The following is a 16,177-nucleotide window of genomic DNA, read 5'->3' as shown; positions in this document are numbered from 1 at the left end:
TTCACATGTTCTTAAATAAATAGCCTAGTATTTCTTATTACCTGTGTTATCTAAATAACGGGATAAGGGTGGATGCCAATTCAATTTTTTCCTATGCCTTAAAATCATCCTGGTACCTTATCAATATTTATCATTCACATTAACCAACAGTGGTATGGTTTATCCATAGTAAAAGGATAATTTATCTATGTAGATAAATCATCTACATGGAGAAATCAATACTTCAGGTATTAAAGTTTTATAAATTTAAAAAAAATTATACTAAAATTATTAAGAATTCCAACTTCAGGTGGAATATAACTTCATGATTAAGTAATATGTGCCAATGATGTGCAACATATAGCTTCTCTCAAACAATAAACAATAAATTACATAACCACAATAATTAATTTTAATGAAATGAAAGTACAGATATTTTGTACTGAAAATAACAGTAAATCAGTGTGTAGAAACAAGCAAATCAAACGAACAGGAATACAAGGTACACACAGCAGTTGATGTTTATCAATTAAAAACTGCTGTCGCATGCTAGAAATTAATATTAATAAATAATATTAAAAATATTATTAAAAACTATTTTTGATGGTTACATAAGATAAGAATCTCCCAAATTTTTGGGAGAGAGAGAGAGAATCATTCCAATTCAGATTTGGCCAATGCAAAAAGGCTTTGCAACTGTCTTTGAAAAGGCATTCATATTTAAACCTGCTTCTATGGAGAAGACGCACTTTATCCCACTGGATACCGTGTTTAGTGTCAATGCTATATTGTGCCAGACCACTCTTTTGAGGTTTAATGTACTCAATATAATATTGATGTTCATTAATTCTTTTTCCCATACAATGGCCTTTTTGTCCAAAGTATGATAGATTGTTACAAATTATGTTACATTACAGATGATTTATTAGTCAGTTTTGAAGTCTGCCCTCTTCACAAATGTTCCAATCAATGACACAATCCTTCTATTACAGGACAAATTCCCTTCCGATATCACAGTGCTCTTTGTGCATGTACTACGTTCTGGCTATTTTGTGTGGCAAAACACTTTCTACTTACAAAAAAAAAGGCACAGCAATGGACTCACCACTATCCCTCCATATTGCTAATTTTTACATGGAACATTTTGAGCAACGTGCTCTAGATTCCTCTCCTTTAAAACTCAGTCTGGCTTAGATTTGACGATGTTTTCGCTATCTGGCCCCATGGCCGCCAGACATTAGACACTTTCCTCAGCCACCTAAACAAATAACACAAGCGTATACAATTCACAACTGAAATTGAAAAGCAGAACACACTTCTGTTTCTAGATACAATTGTCACATCTTCCTTCTGGCAGTCTTTCCTTCACTGTTTACTGGAAACCAACACATACTGGCCAATATATACACAAACTCCTATCACCACCACCACCAAACACAAAAACTAGGGCTCATTAATACACTAAAAACAGGGCTTTGAAGATTTGCTCAATGAACAAGCACCTAAAGCTGGCCTCGTTGGCCGAGTGGTTAGCATATCCGCTCTCCAGCCAAAAGGCTGTGGGTTCGAATCCCACCGTGGGCATGGATGTTTGTGATTGTGTGTGAAAATAATAGTGGTGATGGTCAGCAGTAGATGGCATTGGTGTAGATGATGAAGTTGGTTGCGGTTTGTGGAAACAGTTGTAGAGTAGGTGTCCTCCCTCGATGACTCTTTGGACTCCCTGGAGGTGTCATGTAGTAGTAATAATAATAATAAAGATGAATTAAACATTATCAGCAATACCTTCCTAAAAAATGGTTACAGCCAAAATACTATCAACAGAATTCTGAACAATCTCACTTAAAAACAAAACTAAACTAGACTACGATAAAACTGTAACCATTCCATACATTGAAGGGATATCAGACAAAATAAATAGAATACTACAGAAATATAATCTTAAAGCCACCTTTAAACCTCCTGCAAAATTAAAAACTTACTCAACTCATCCAAGGATCCACTCCCTCCGCTGGCCCAACCTGGAGTATACCGTATTCACTGCACCTATAATTTGCCCTATATAGGGGAAACAGGACACACAATTCCTATCAGAAAAAAAGAAACATAAACAACACATTAAATATAATAACTATGGTCAAGCTGGTCTTTCTGATCATGCCCTGAATACTTGACATAGAAATGACTGGAAAAGCATCTTAAATTTAAGGAGGCCTGTGATATTCTTATCAAACACCTAATCTCAACAATAATGATGGTCTAAAAATCCCAAGTGAAGTGAGGTGGGCACTGCAACAGCTATACAGTCAGAAAGAACCAGGAGGGGATAGAATACCTATTGAGATGCTCAAAGAGCTGGGAGAAAGGGCAGTTAAAATTTTAACAGCTCTATGTCAGCAAATTTTGATCACAACTACATGGCCTAGGGAATGGAAAAAATCAGTTTATATACTTTATTGAAGAAAGGCGATACAAGAAAGTGCAAAAAGTACAGAAATATGGCACTGATTTCTCATGCAAGTAAATTCTTACTTATGATCATTCAGAAAAGACTGGAGCCATTCATGAAGAGAGAGAGAAATGCCAGATGAACAGGCAGGATTTCGAAAAGGCAGAGGAACAAGAGATCAGATCGCCAATGTGAGATGGATAATAGAGAGAGCACAGGAATATCAAAAGAATATCTACCTTTGTTTCCTTGACTATAGTGAGGGTTTTGACTCTGTAGATCATGTAAAACTGTGAAATGTGTTAAGAACAATGGGAGTACCAGGGCATTTCGTTATCCTTCTGAGGAATCTTTATTATGAACAAAGAGCAACAGTCCGAACTTGGAGAAACTGAGTATTTCACAATAGATAAAGGGGTGCGACAAGGATGTATTTTATCTTCGTACCTGTTTAACTTGTACAGCAAATACATTTTAAGAATGGCAGGGCTGGAGGAGTCTTCAGTTGGAATTAAAATTGGTGATAGAAATATTAATAATTTGAGGTATGCAGATGATACTACCTTGCTAGCAGAATGCAAAGATCTGGAGGAACTTATTATGAAAGTTAAAGAAGAAAGTGCTAAATATGACCTTAAACTTAATCTCAAAAAGACAAAAGTTATGGCAACATGATTTTGAAGCAGATGGGGAGAAAATGGAAGCAGTTAACAATTTTTGTGCTCCTAGGATCCCAAATTGATAAAGATGGTTATTGTGCTGAAGAAGTTAGAAGATTATTACTTAGAAAGAAAGCAATGACAAATTTAAGCAAGATCTTTAAAGATATTAGCCTCGCAACAAAAATCAGAATCGTGAAAGCAATGGTATTCCCTGTGGTACTATATGGATATAAAGGTTGAACCCTGAGAAAGAGTGAAAGAAGGAAGATAGATGCATTTGAATTATGGGTTTGGAGATGCTTACTAAGAATACCATGAACTGCAAAGCAAATCAATAAATCAGTGATAGACAGAATAAAGCCCGATTGCTCCCTCGAAGCCATGATCATCAAGCAAAAATTGTCATAATTCGGACATATTAGCGAGCAAATGACAGTCTGGAGAAGATTATGCTTGCTAAAATTGAAGAGGAACACCAAGAATTAGATGGGTGGATGGAGTTAAAGAAGCAACTGGAATGCGCTTGGAAATTCTGAAAGATATGGCCAGGGACAGATCTGAATGGAGAGTGTATGTTCAGAGAATCACCAGGAATCGAAAACGACACACACACACACACACACACAAATCCGAAGAATATGGAAGATACATATTCTACCCACTTAACCTTTCTCCCTAAGAGTTAATTATAAATAGGATCATAGGTCATCCAGGATCTTAAATCTAATATAACAATTGTCATGTTAAATTAGGACTTTTACTGTAACAAAACTATCTATATGAAAGAACGTTTTTCTGTTATTGTCTTAAATAGAATATAGCTTCGATGTAGTTATTTTATTTTATTTATTTATTGCAATTTTATTTTATTTTCACTAGCGGTCAGGCCAGTAAAATAACCGTTGATCAAATCACTGTTTCTTCAACATACTGTGTGAAACATAGCTTGTCTCTGTATATATGCATATACTCCAGATGATGACCTTAATATGAAGGTCGAAACACCGGGAAATTAAAATAATGATTTATAATACAGTTGCAGAGTCCATAATTTGTGTAAAATGAATACTGATCACTGTGTAACACTAAAGGAAAGGTAAGTATGTCAACTTATTAATGTAGTATTATCACTCGATGTCAGGAAAGCTAGAACTACTTCACGAGGAAATGAAGAGATATCGGTGTGATATACTAGGACTGGTGGAGATGCGATGGACATCATAAGAAGAGATAAATGGATGCAGAGTTATTTGTTCTCGTGGAAAGGCTTAGACATTGGTTATGCATTTTTACTAAATAGCTTAAGGAAATTACAACGTATACTAGGATATACATTAAAATAAATTTTAATACGCTTCCAATATTTCGTAAACGTCACGTTGCCATTTTCACAGGAACTTAAAAACAAAACATGTGCACGCAAGCACAACAAACAGTAAATGAGGATGAAGCAGGAAGCTATTCTTTCTCCTAAAAGTCCTGATGGTGCCCCCAGCAGGCAATGTTGGTATTCTTGGGTGATTGGGCTGAAGGTCTTCTGATGTAGGTTTCCCAAATTTGGGGCAGTCTCATGCAACCCAAACAAAATTTGTTGAGGTTTGGATTGTTTCTTAGGGCTGAGGCTGATTCCATGAAAAGCTTTTCATATTTGAATTTACTACGGTGTATTATCGTGGCTTTCTTCCACCATATTCTATGGTGGGTATCCAGCACATGGTCTGCAAGACCAGAGTGGTTGTATTGGTGAAACCAGATGTAGTCCTTGTGTTCTGCAATTCTGATATTAGCTGTCCTGTCTGTTTGGCCAAAGTAGGACAGCTTACAGCTGCAAGGGACCTGGTATACACCAGGTAGGTCTGGGGGGGGGGAGAGGTTGGTCTTTAGTAGAGCGGATAAAGGATGCCAATTTTTTATATGGTCTGTAACAAGAAGTCGTGTTTTTTTAGGATTTTTGTAATTTTTTCTGAGGTGCCTCGGATATAGGGTATGGTAATGGATTTAGAGTAATCCTTGTTGTGAGGGGGTGTTGTGGTTTATTGGTTTCAATATTTTTTGGATATCTTTTTTTTTTTTTTTTTTTGGGGGGGGGGGGTAGCCATTAGCTGAGAAAGTGTTGAGAATGTGGTTTAGTTCTGTGGTTAGGGCACTGTCATTTGAACAGATAAGTTTAGCCCTGTTGTGTATTAATGACTCCATATTGTTGGGGGGGGGGGAGATTGTTGGTGAATGTATCTGCCTGTATGGGTGGGTTTTCTATAGAGTGAGAAAACCAAGGTTCAATCAGGCTGGCGGGTGACTTGTGTGTCTAAGAAAGGAAGGCAGTTGTTTTTTTCTTCTTCAAGGGTGAATTTGATTCTGGGGTGTTGGTTGTTTAAGTGTGTTAGGAAGGAGAGGAGTGAATCGGTCAGAGCATGACACCAAGCATGAAGCAGAAGTTGGCTTCTTTCTTAACAAAAGAGCTAGAGGGGCACTGTTAGGTCACAAACCAGTCAATAAATGAATCATAGTAACAAGATTTCAAGCAAAAACCATTTAATATATCAATAGTCCATATATATGTCCACATCTGACAGCACAGATGAGGATATTGACTTATTTTGCAAAGATCTGACAGAGACAATAGAAACAATACCAAAGCAAGATGTACTAATTATTGAAGGAGATTGGAATGCCAAAGTTGGAATAGATAATGATGGTTGGGAAAGCGTCATGGGAAAATATGGTTTTGGAGAAAGAAGTGAATGAGAAATGAAAAAATATTAGAATTTGCAGTGGACCACAAGATGATGATCTGTAACACAAGATTCCACAAAAGCACTGTAGAAAATGGACGTAGTGATCAAATGATGAGAAACCAAGAACATGATCAATATGATTACGATTAAAAGAAGATAATAACATCAGTACAGCAGTGTTGAACTTTTCAAGGAGCGGATACAGACTCGGATCATAGTTTAGTGATTGCAAACATCAAGTTAAAATTAAAAAGAAAATATAAACCGTATCATCAGAAACAAAGGGACACCACAAGAATAAATGAAGCAGAAATAGGAAGGTACAGAACAGTTAGAAGAGAAATTTAAAAGTGTGAACAGAGAAAAAAATTCGAATCTAAGAGTGAAAGGCGTAACGAAGGCGATAGAAGATACAGTTGAAGAAACAGTACCAGAAGAAGAGAAGATCAAGAAGAAGTGGATTAGACAAGAAACACTGAAGTTAGTACAGGAGGAAAAAAAATGTTGAAGATAAGGAATACATCAGAACAAACAGAGGAGCAATATAGAAGAAAGTGTAATAAGGTGAAAAAAAAGCAGTCAGAATGGATAAGATGAAATGGTTGGAAGCTCAGTGCAATAATATAGAACAGCGGTATGGAGAACATAAAACTAGAGAGGTGTACAAAATGATTAGAACCATTAATAAAAGGTGACAACCAAAACAGACAACAATTAAAGATGAAAAAGGCAAAGTATTGATGAATAAAGATAAAATTGTACAGCGGTGGACAAGATACTGTAGTGAGATATATGAAGAAAAACTAGATTTACATGGGAAACTGACTGAAGAATTGAAGCAGATATCACCACCAGATAATGAGTATGATATGGACATTCTAAAACACAACAAGAGCCCTAGTAATGATAACATCACTGGAGAAATGATTAAATATGGTGGCGAAAGTATGGTTACAGAAATGCACCAACTATGTAATATGGTATGGAAAGAAGGAAAAATGCCAGAGGAGTAGGTGAAATCAATATTAGTGACATAAAACAAGAAAGGAAATAAGCTAGAATGTAAAAATTATAGAACAATTGCCTTGACAAGTCATCATGGTAAGGTGATGATGATATTCACAGAAAGATTGAGAACACAAGTGGAAGCAAACCTTGCAGACGTGCAAGCAGGATTTAGGAAAGATAGAACTACAATTCAACAGATCTTGACAATGCAGCTAATAGCAAAGAAAGCTAGGAGAAAAAACAAAAACATATATGTTTGCTCTGTTGATTTTTCAGAAGGCATTTGACAGTATCAACCATAAAGTGACATTAGCAGTGCTAGAATCCTATGGAGTTGACAAAAAACTAATAGCTGTATTAAAAGATGTTTGTAAGAATGCAGTTACAAATTTGGGGAAATGGTTTTGAACAAGCAGAGGTACTAGACAGGGGGGACCCAATTTCACCAAGCATTTTCATCATTGCACATTTAGAAAGAGCAATGGATAAAATGAAGGAAGATGCAAAGGAATATCAGTGCATGGGATGAGAATAAACAATCTGAGGTTTGCAGATGACATTGTTATTATTTAAGAAGGCAAAAGAGAACTAGAAAAAACATTGAAACTGTTAAATGAGGAAGGGAAAAAGATTTTGACTTATTATGAACTTGGAAAATAAAGACAATGGTATCTGGTGAGAAGAACATGAAACAAAAGATACAAGTGGATGGAATTGATATAGAACATGTAGAACAATTCACATATTTAGGAAGTAAAATTACATATGATTTGGACTGCAAAAAAGAAATAAAGATCAGGATTGCAAAGGGAAGAACAAATCTGAAGGCCATGGATAACACCTGGAAAAGTAAAGTGATCAGCCTGCAAACAAAATTAAGAGTACTGGAAACATGCATCTTTAGTGGTGTACTGTATGGATCTGAATCGGGATAATAAATAAGGAATCAAGAAAAAGAATTTTGGCATTCGAAAGAACTTGTTACAGGAAGTTTCTAAGAATAGGATGGGTACAGAAAGTCACAAATGAAGAGCTCTATCGGAAAATACAACCAAAGGAGAATTTCAAGCAGAAGATTATAAAATGCAAGCTGCAATTATTTGTATTCATCTGCAAAATGAGTGAGGACTGGAAGATAAAGATATTCATGTTTGGTATTATGGATGGTGTAAACAGAAGAGGTAGACCATACAGAGAATGGATAGACGACATAAAGGACTGGTGTGGAATGGGTGTACAGAAACTGCGACACTGTGCACTGGACAAAGAAAGGTGGAAGCAGACAGTGAAGGAGGCATCAGATAACAACAGGCAGCGAGTCCATGGTTCATGATGATGATTATCATAGCATCCTATACACCTGTTGAAGGCTCGTATCAGGAATTTGATAATGATTCTGATGATGAGTATATACCATGGGTGGAGTAAGGGTTAGAGGATCTCAAAATTGTGCTCTAGAAACAAACTGTGGGCATGGTTCGACAAGTGGTTAGCATATCTGACTTAAACCAACTTCCTTCAGGATTGAGTCCTACTCTGGGCATGGACGTCTATGATCATCTTTTGATGGAAGATGATCTTCACTGTCTGGTGTTAGACCACAACACCACTTATTGAAGGCCTGAAGTGGCTTGAAAATTTTCCATGTGTGGTCTCTAGAGCAGAGTTTCCAAACTATGTAAAAAGTGAATTTAAAAAAAAATAATACAATATATATATATAAAATTAATAAAAAAAAATTTTAAAAAATAGAAAAAAATGATTGGCCCACCCAATGTACTAAAGCAGTGGTTTCCAACCTTTTTCCACTTGTGTACCCTTTTAAAACCATTTCTATAAATTGTACTTGTTTTTAAAATTGCGGTAATTCAAACTTAACATTTATTGTTCCATAACTAACGTTTTGCATTTTTCCACCATTACTCATTATTTTTCTTGTACCTCTGAATGGCCGAGCGTGTACCCTCGGGGGTATGCGTACCACCAGTTGGGAACCGATGTACTAAAGTACTACAGTTTACAACCTTTCATAAGTGGAAGCCACATCAAAAACAAGTCATTTCAAGCCTCCAAATATCAGTGTTTGAATGCACAACCTACTCGGAGAGTGGGAATGCTATCCAACTTGGTCAACTACGTCAAGCAACTGAAGCTGTGAGACAAATACATTTTATCTGTTAATTGCATGTGTTCATCCAGCAGGATGGTATATGATACGCAAAATGAAGGGCAGGAGACCTGCATTTCCACCACAAGGTCTTTGTAAATTTCCAAGTCCTCCAACAGTAAAAATTCTTCACATCCTAGACAGGATTACAACGCCTAATAAAAATTATCATCACCATTTGAAGGGATGGTCCTTGTTGCTACGATGCGTTCCAGGTCTCCATATTTCCAGATTTTCTCTTCAGTAGCTCATAACTTCTTTCGGTTAATTCAAGTATATCCTCTAATAATGTATATTCTTTTCACTGATATTATTAACAGAGATCTCAAGGGAGTCAGGGACTCATCAAGGGAGACCACATACTACATGCACCAGCTCTCATACTTATTCTTAAATTCATTCAAACTGCTTGCACTCACAGCATCCAATGGCAATCTATTCAAATCATGCACCACCCAATGAGAGAAAAATCTAGCCCTTAACCCCCTTCTTCTGAGAATGAATTCTAGCAGAATTCATTCTCAGCTTCTAAGGCTGTCCTCTTGTCCCCCTCCCCCCATAAATCGAAAATCTCCATCAAGTGATATCCTGTATAAACCTTTTGAAGTTTGTAAGCCTCGATCATATCACCCCTCTTTCTCCTGTTTGCTAGTGTCTGCACTGTACAAATTCTCAATCTGTCTTCATAATTAGTATTCCACAATCCTGATATAATTTTAACACTCTCACCACTATATCAGAATCACAACAAAATCAGAGACCAGATCTGCATACAATAGTCTAAGTAAGGGCTTGTCAAGAGCTTGTAAAGAGGCAAAATGACATCCTTATCTTCACATGTAAACATTTGTTTCAGCATTGCAATTATCTTTTGAGTTGTATTTGCAATCTTTGCTACATGTCCCCTGAACTTCAACTTCCTGTCTGCTAACACTCCAAGATCCCTAGTGTCATCAGTTTCTTCTAGCATAAACCCACCAATATAATACAACATTGAATATCTACTCACAGTAAAGTGAATGACTTTACATTTACTGACATTGAACTGACATACATTTGACCACAATTATAGCCTTTTCAAATCAGTCTACAAGTACTGCATATCAGCAGCATTCCTGATTACCTGTATGTTGCTTGTCAAATCCTTCCCAATATCATTAATGTACAGATTAAATAACAGTGGATCAAGCACCAATCCATGTGATACACCACGGGTTCCATTAATAGCAAAGCACAGGAAGCATCTTATCTCTTAAGTTTGCACATAACGAAAACAGGGAAACCTCATTCTATCGGGGAAAATTTGCTACTTCCAGCTATAAAAGATGTGGTAAAAACGAGTTTGGCAACAAGTTACTAAAAGATGTTGATTTGATTCCTCTTTCAAATGACACTGTCGGTCGCAGAATTAATGATATGGCAGGTGGCGTAGAATCTCAGTTAATCGAAAGAGTTAAGAAGAGTCCTTATTATGCATTACAAAAAGACGAGACTACTGATGTTACAAGTGATGCGCAGTTAATATGCTACGTAAGATATGCACATGATAACAACATTCATGATCATATTCTGTTTTGTAGAACTTTGCCATCCCGAACAACTGGAGAAGAAATATTTCAAACTCTCAATAATTACATAGTACACAAAGGGATCCAGTGGGAAAAATGTATAGGCTTCTGTTCGGATGGAGCTCACGCCCTTACAGGCAGGCAGGCATAGTGGGGTTGTTTCTATGGTCAAGAAGTAGCTCTGGATATGAATTGGGTACATTGTTTCATACATAGGGAAGCGTTAGCCTCCAAAGGAATGCCACCAGAATTTAAAACTGTGCTATATAACGCTGTAAAGCTAGTTAATTTTATTAAAGCTCGACCGTAAAATAACAGGTTATTTTCAGTACTCTGCGATGAAATGGGCAGTGAATATATATAACTTTTGCTTCATTCTGAAATTCGCTGGCTTTCCAGGGGCAAAGTATTAACAAGGTTATTTCAATTAAGGCATGAAGTTTTATTATTTGTAAATGAATGTAATTCTGATTTTGCATCACTCCTTGTTGACGAAGCATGGTTATCAACACTATCCTATCTTTCAGACATTCTTTCGAAATTAAATGAACTAAATCTCTCCCTTCAGGGAAATTCTTTAACAGTTCTCGATGCCTAAGACAAAATAAAGACAATCGAGAGGAAAAAAACTGGTGTTATGGATTAGTTATGTAAAAGATAGGCAATCTGAACCTTTTCCAACATTGGAATCCTTTTTAGTGGAAAATGATATTTTTGTTGCTTCTGAGTTTCTGGAAAGGGTTTGTGACCACCTCAAAAATCTGAAACGAAATTTTGAAACATATTTTCTGAATAACTTTTATAAGAAATTTCTGTGGGTTCACAATCCATTTCAGGCTTGCAGTCACGAAAATGACCTTTCCTTATTGAAAAAAGAACAGTTAATTGAGCTTTCAAGTGACAGTGGACTTAAAATGCAATTCTGTGATCTTGGTTTAGCTCAATTTTAGATCTTGCCTTCAGTGAGAAGTGAATTTCCTGAATTATCTGTAGAAGCATTGAAAATCGTCATGCAGTTCTCTACAACCTATCTTTGTAAGAAAGGATTTTCATCGCTCCTTCAAATAAAAACAAAATACAGAAATTGTCTTCGTGTGTGTGTGCTGATTTTCGACTGAATTTGGCCAATACTTAGCCAGATATCCAGCAACTCTAAAAGAGACAAGAAGCTCAACCATCTCATTAAAAGTGAGTAGTAACATAATTAAATCATATTATTTATTTGTTTAATAAACATTAAAAATTTATTCAATGATGATACACTTTTAGTTGTTTACTTCCAATTTAATTATCTTTCCGTATGTATTCAAAACATGCTTTTAGATTTATTATGTTATAAATGGCACAGTTTTTCCGAAACTGTTGGTAATTCCTACTTAAGTTTTTAAAAAAATTACGAAAAGTCAAAATGATGTATAGGAAAATAAATTAAAAACATGTTTATTTTTTAAGTAAAACTTTAATTCCAACATTCTAAAATGTTATTTTTCTTGCTTTTCTATTTGCAAAATCGTTGATGACATTGTCAAAGTCTATTTCATCATTCAGTTGCTGTTTTATAGACAGTAAAGCAAGATTTCTTAAACACCAAAAAAGGGCTGCCCGGGGTGGATCTCCCCCCCCCCCCCAGTTACGCCTCTGTAACTTAGTGGTCCATTGTTATATCGATGTTTCTATATGTTTTATGCTTAATTTGTTGTTTACTTAAATCTATCCTTTCTTACCTAAAACCTCATACAATCAAATCCTACCGGCTGCTCTATTGTTAAATATTTATCTTTTGTGACTTTTTCTCTTTATTCACTTACTTTAATCTTATTCTTATATCTAGGATTATTTCCTCTTCGGATACTGGCTAATTTATATTTTGCAGTGCCAGCCAGTATCCTATAGTAGTAAAGATCCTTACTCAGGGAGACAATACTAGTTTCTTAGCTTTCTTACACAATATCTTATTTAAACTGCAGTATAGATTCAGATTATTGCAGTCATGACCTATATCTATATTTTTATTTGCTCTCTAAATCCTCCACGCCAAAATAGGTTCTATTTTTATAAGTGGTAAGTTGGAATCGTAATCAGGCATGACTCAGGTTCAGGTAAATATGACATGTTTATTGGAATTTCTAAAACACAATACAAAATTTATACACTCAATTATGCTCAATACTAAATAAAACTCAAATTAAGAGGTTAACAATTTCTAAATTAATTAAATCTTATAAAGCATGCTAAACACAGTAACTGCATATTGAGATAGATAGCAAATGATATGAAGTTAAGCTAAATACCTTTCAGTAGTATTACTCGCAAGAGAAAACTAACAAACATTCTAATGTTACTGAGATACTGAATTCTACTATTCTTATCGCATCAAGTTAATCCTATCACATACAAAATTACAAAAGATCTCTTTCAAACAATTCTTCTTACTCTCAAAGGAAGTTAAATAGAGACTGTCCACAGAGTTCTTTAGAATACAGTTCTTAATTTCACATTTGTAAACAATCTTCTCTCTTCTAATGAACTTTCACACAAAATTAGAGTAACTGCACCTTACCGAGCCTTTTCCACGTCGTTCTGCACCACGTGTATATCTGAATACTTCTCATCTATTGGCTGTTCATATGCCAACGTAGGGGTTACGCTATCTTCGTTCCTTCTGCTGAAAACGGACTTAAACCTTTGCATTTCAGGAACAACTCGATGGGACTTTTCAGCGACGGCTAGAGTCTGCTAGGACTGGAATTTTTTACCTTCAGCTTTGCATAGAATCCTATTTCATTTTAAGAACGTTTGCAGTCTGACATCTTATCACAGACTTCACCCTCCCTTACGCGAAACTGCCCGCTAACTTCCAAACCACCAAAACAGGAAAACGTTGAGACCAGAGACAGTCTTCCTATAAGGGCTCAACCCCTTATATTCTTCTATAGAGCGCCCTCTTTTCTCAGTCCCCTTTTTGCACACGGCCCTTATCTTTTCACCCCTTTGGATACATCCTTCGCTTTTACGACACTGTTATACTTGGATTCACAGAATGCATGGCAACGTAATTTTCCGAGTAAGCTATAGCCGCTAGCGATACGCTGTACACGTGTAGCTTTATGCCTTCCAAGAATTATTACTCAGCAACTTTTTAGATGACTCACAGTAAATTTTACATAGCTTAAGTGAGGCTTAAATTTAAATCAGATTATCTCTCTTTTTAGACATACTTTAAAATGAAATCTTAATATAATCACAACAGCTTACATATAAGGCACTAAAGATAAAAAAATATACAAATTTAACATAAAGTGAAGAAGTTTCACTTTTAATTACAACTGATGTGCAGGTATTTCTCTTTGCCAGCAAGTTTTATATGTTAGATTCCAAACGAATGATTTCTTTCCAAGATACCTTCATTTAGGATCTAACAAAGGCCTTTTTATAAAAAAAAGTTTTTCTAATTTTTTTATAAAAACTATTTTTGCTTCTCCCTCAATCCTCTGGGGACAAACCTTGCATTCTTTCTGGGCGTGAATTCCCTAAAAGGGTTAATCATGGTCTGCCTAACACCTACATAGTTAATTTCTAGTGTGTCCTTGCCATTCTCACTCTTTTCGTGAATTGCAACCTTTTCTTCAGTTTGTGTCTTTTCTTCCTCTGGTTTGATTATCTCAGGTTCCTTTACAGTCCTTGATGGGGAGACCTCACTCAGTTTTGGATTTTCGATTGTGTTAAACCCTGTGTCTCCCTCCCCTTTCCACCCTAGTGCTCCCTTTACTTCTTCTCTGAAAACAAACTTCCCTTCTAGTGAAATCACAAGAAAATCCAAACTTAAATAGGAAATCACTTCCTAGGATTACTCTTAGATGAGGAAGAGAGTTCCTTAGCAGGACTATAAAATTGTGCCAAGTGGATATTCCAAATTTTGGCAAGTTCACTCTCAGCCTCACAGATTTAGTGGCTTGGGTAATAGTGTAGGATATTCCTAGAAGATTGATGGGTCTTCTTAGGTGTTTTACCCTTCCCTTCATATATGGCTTAATCTCCCTTAAGTAGTTATTGGGGATAATAGAAGCCTATGAGCCTGTGTCTACTAGTGCCGCAAAGTTTCTCCCACATATCCTTCCTTCAACTATTAATTCTATGTTTCCCTTTTGATTTTGCCCCCTTTACAGGGCTAGATGTCCCAACTTATTGCAGCTATAGCATCTTGGGGGCTCCCGGGAGTAACCTCTAGAATTATTTCCGTCCGAGGACATTGGAGAATTCCAGTTGCATTTAGCTGACAGCTCTGATAACTTACTCATCATCGTGTCCATTTTATCAAGAAATAAGGCTTGCATCTTTTCAACTTCCTGGTGGATCATGTTATTAATTCTTTCCTCTGGAAATGAGGAGTTCTTATGGTTTGCCTATCATGGAGCATCTTGATACTGTACTAGGTCAACTGACAACAGCTTCAAGGGTAGACTTGAAGTACAACCTGGTAGACTGTCTCAGGTCTCCTAACTTCACATCCTTTCTGTGCCCTCTGCTTTTCTTTCCTCTCTGTATGATCTACCTTAGTGTCCTGATCCCTAATGTTGCTTCTCTCTTCTCTAATGACATTGACGGACCCAACTGAGGCTGCAGGGCAAATGTCTCGAAGTAGTTGCAAGAGCTAAGATTCAGTTGTGGTAGTCTGACACACTTTCTTTGTCTTTTGTACCATCTTCTGGAGCTTCCATAAATTTGGTCCCACATTCCTTACTTTAGAGAACTGGTATATTAGGACCTCCTTAAATTTATTGTAATCTCTAGTTTCTTTTAAGACAGGCGAGGAATAAAAGTATGTCTTTGCCTTCCCAATAAGCTTACTTCGGAGAAGAATTAGTAGGTGGAGCTCACTCCATCTACCAATCCTTCTTAGTTCTTCTATGTACTCAAAATAGCTAGAACGTCATTAGATTCCTCTCCTGAGAACTGACGGAAAGCCTTGTTGAGGATTTATTGTCCTAAAGAAATCAGAGTCATCTAAATCTGAGCTCGATGGTTGAGGTATACCTGCATTAATCTTACAAACTTAAAATCTCCTTTTTCCACACTCTTTGATATTCCAACAAATGCCTGATTGCCCTATATGAATCCAAGACCAACTTATAGTGATTGTTCCCTATTAACCTTAATTTTTAGGGGCCCTAATCACATCCTACCGGCTGCGTGATTGTTATATAGATGTTTCAATATGATTTATAGTTTTTATGCTTAATTGGTTGTTTACTTAAATCTATCCTTTCTTAACTAAAACCTTATACAATCAAATCCTACCGGCTGCTCTATTGTTAAATATTTATCTTTTGTGACTTTTTCTCTTTATTCACTTACTTTAATCTTATTCTTATATCTAGGATTGTTTCCTCTTCAGATACTGGATAATTTATATTTTGCAACGTCAGCCAGTATCCTATAGTAGAAAAGATCCTTACTCAGGGAGACAATACTAGACTCTTAGCTTTTTTACACAATATCTTATTTAAACTGCCGTATAAATTCAGGTTATTGTAGTCGTGACCTAAATCTATATTTTTATTCACTCTCTAAATCATCCCCACCAAAATAGGTTCTATTTTTATAAGTGG

At 36.1% G+C, this 16,177-nt stretch overlaps 1 protein-coding gene across 3 annotated transcripts in view; it reads right to left on the bottom strand.

Moving 5' to 3' along the window:
• The window catches only part of LOC150096521 (acetyl-coenzyme A transporter 1), a 232,696-nt gene that overhangs the window by 161,414 nt on the left and 55,105 nt on the right, over positions 1-16,177 (bottom strand). The window lies entirely within an intron of this gene.

This window comes from Typopeltis vanoorti, chromosome 18 (assembly GCF_054136105.1).
Source record: "Typopeltis vanoorti isolate ZY-2024b chromosome 18, IOZ_Tvanoo_1.0, whole genome shotgun sequence".
Taxonomy (NCBI): domain Eukaryota; kingdom Metazoa; phylum Arthropoda; class Arachnida; order Uropygi; family Thelyphonidae; genus Typopeltis; species Typopeltis vanoorti.
This window is presented reverse-complemented; position numbering and strand designations above follow the sequence as displayed.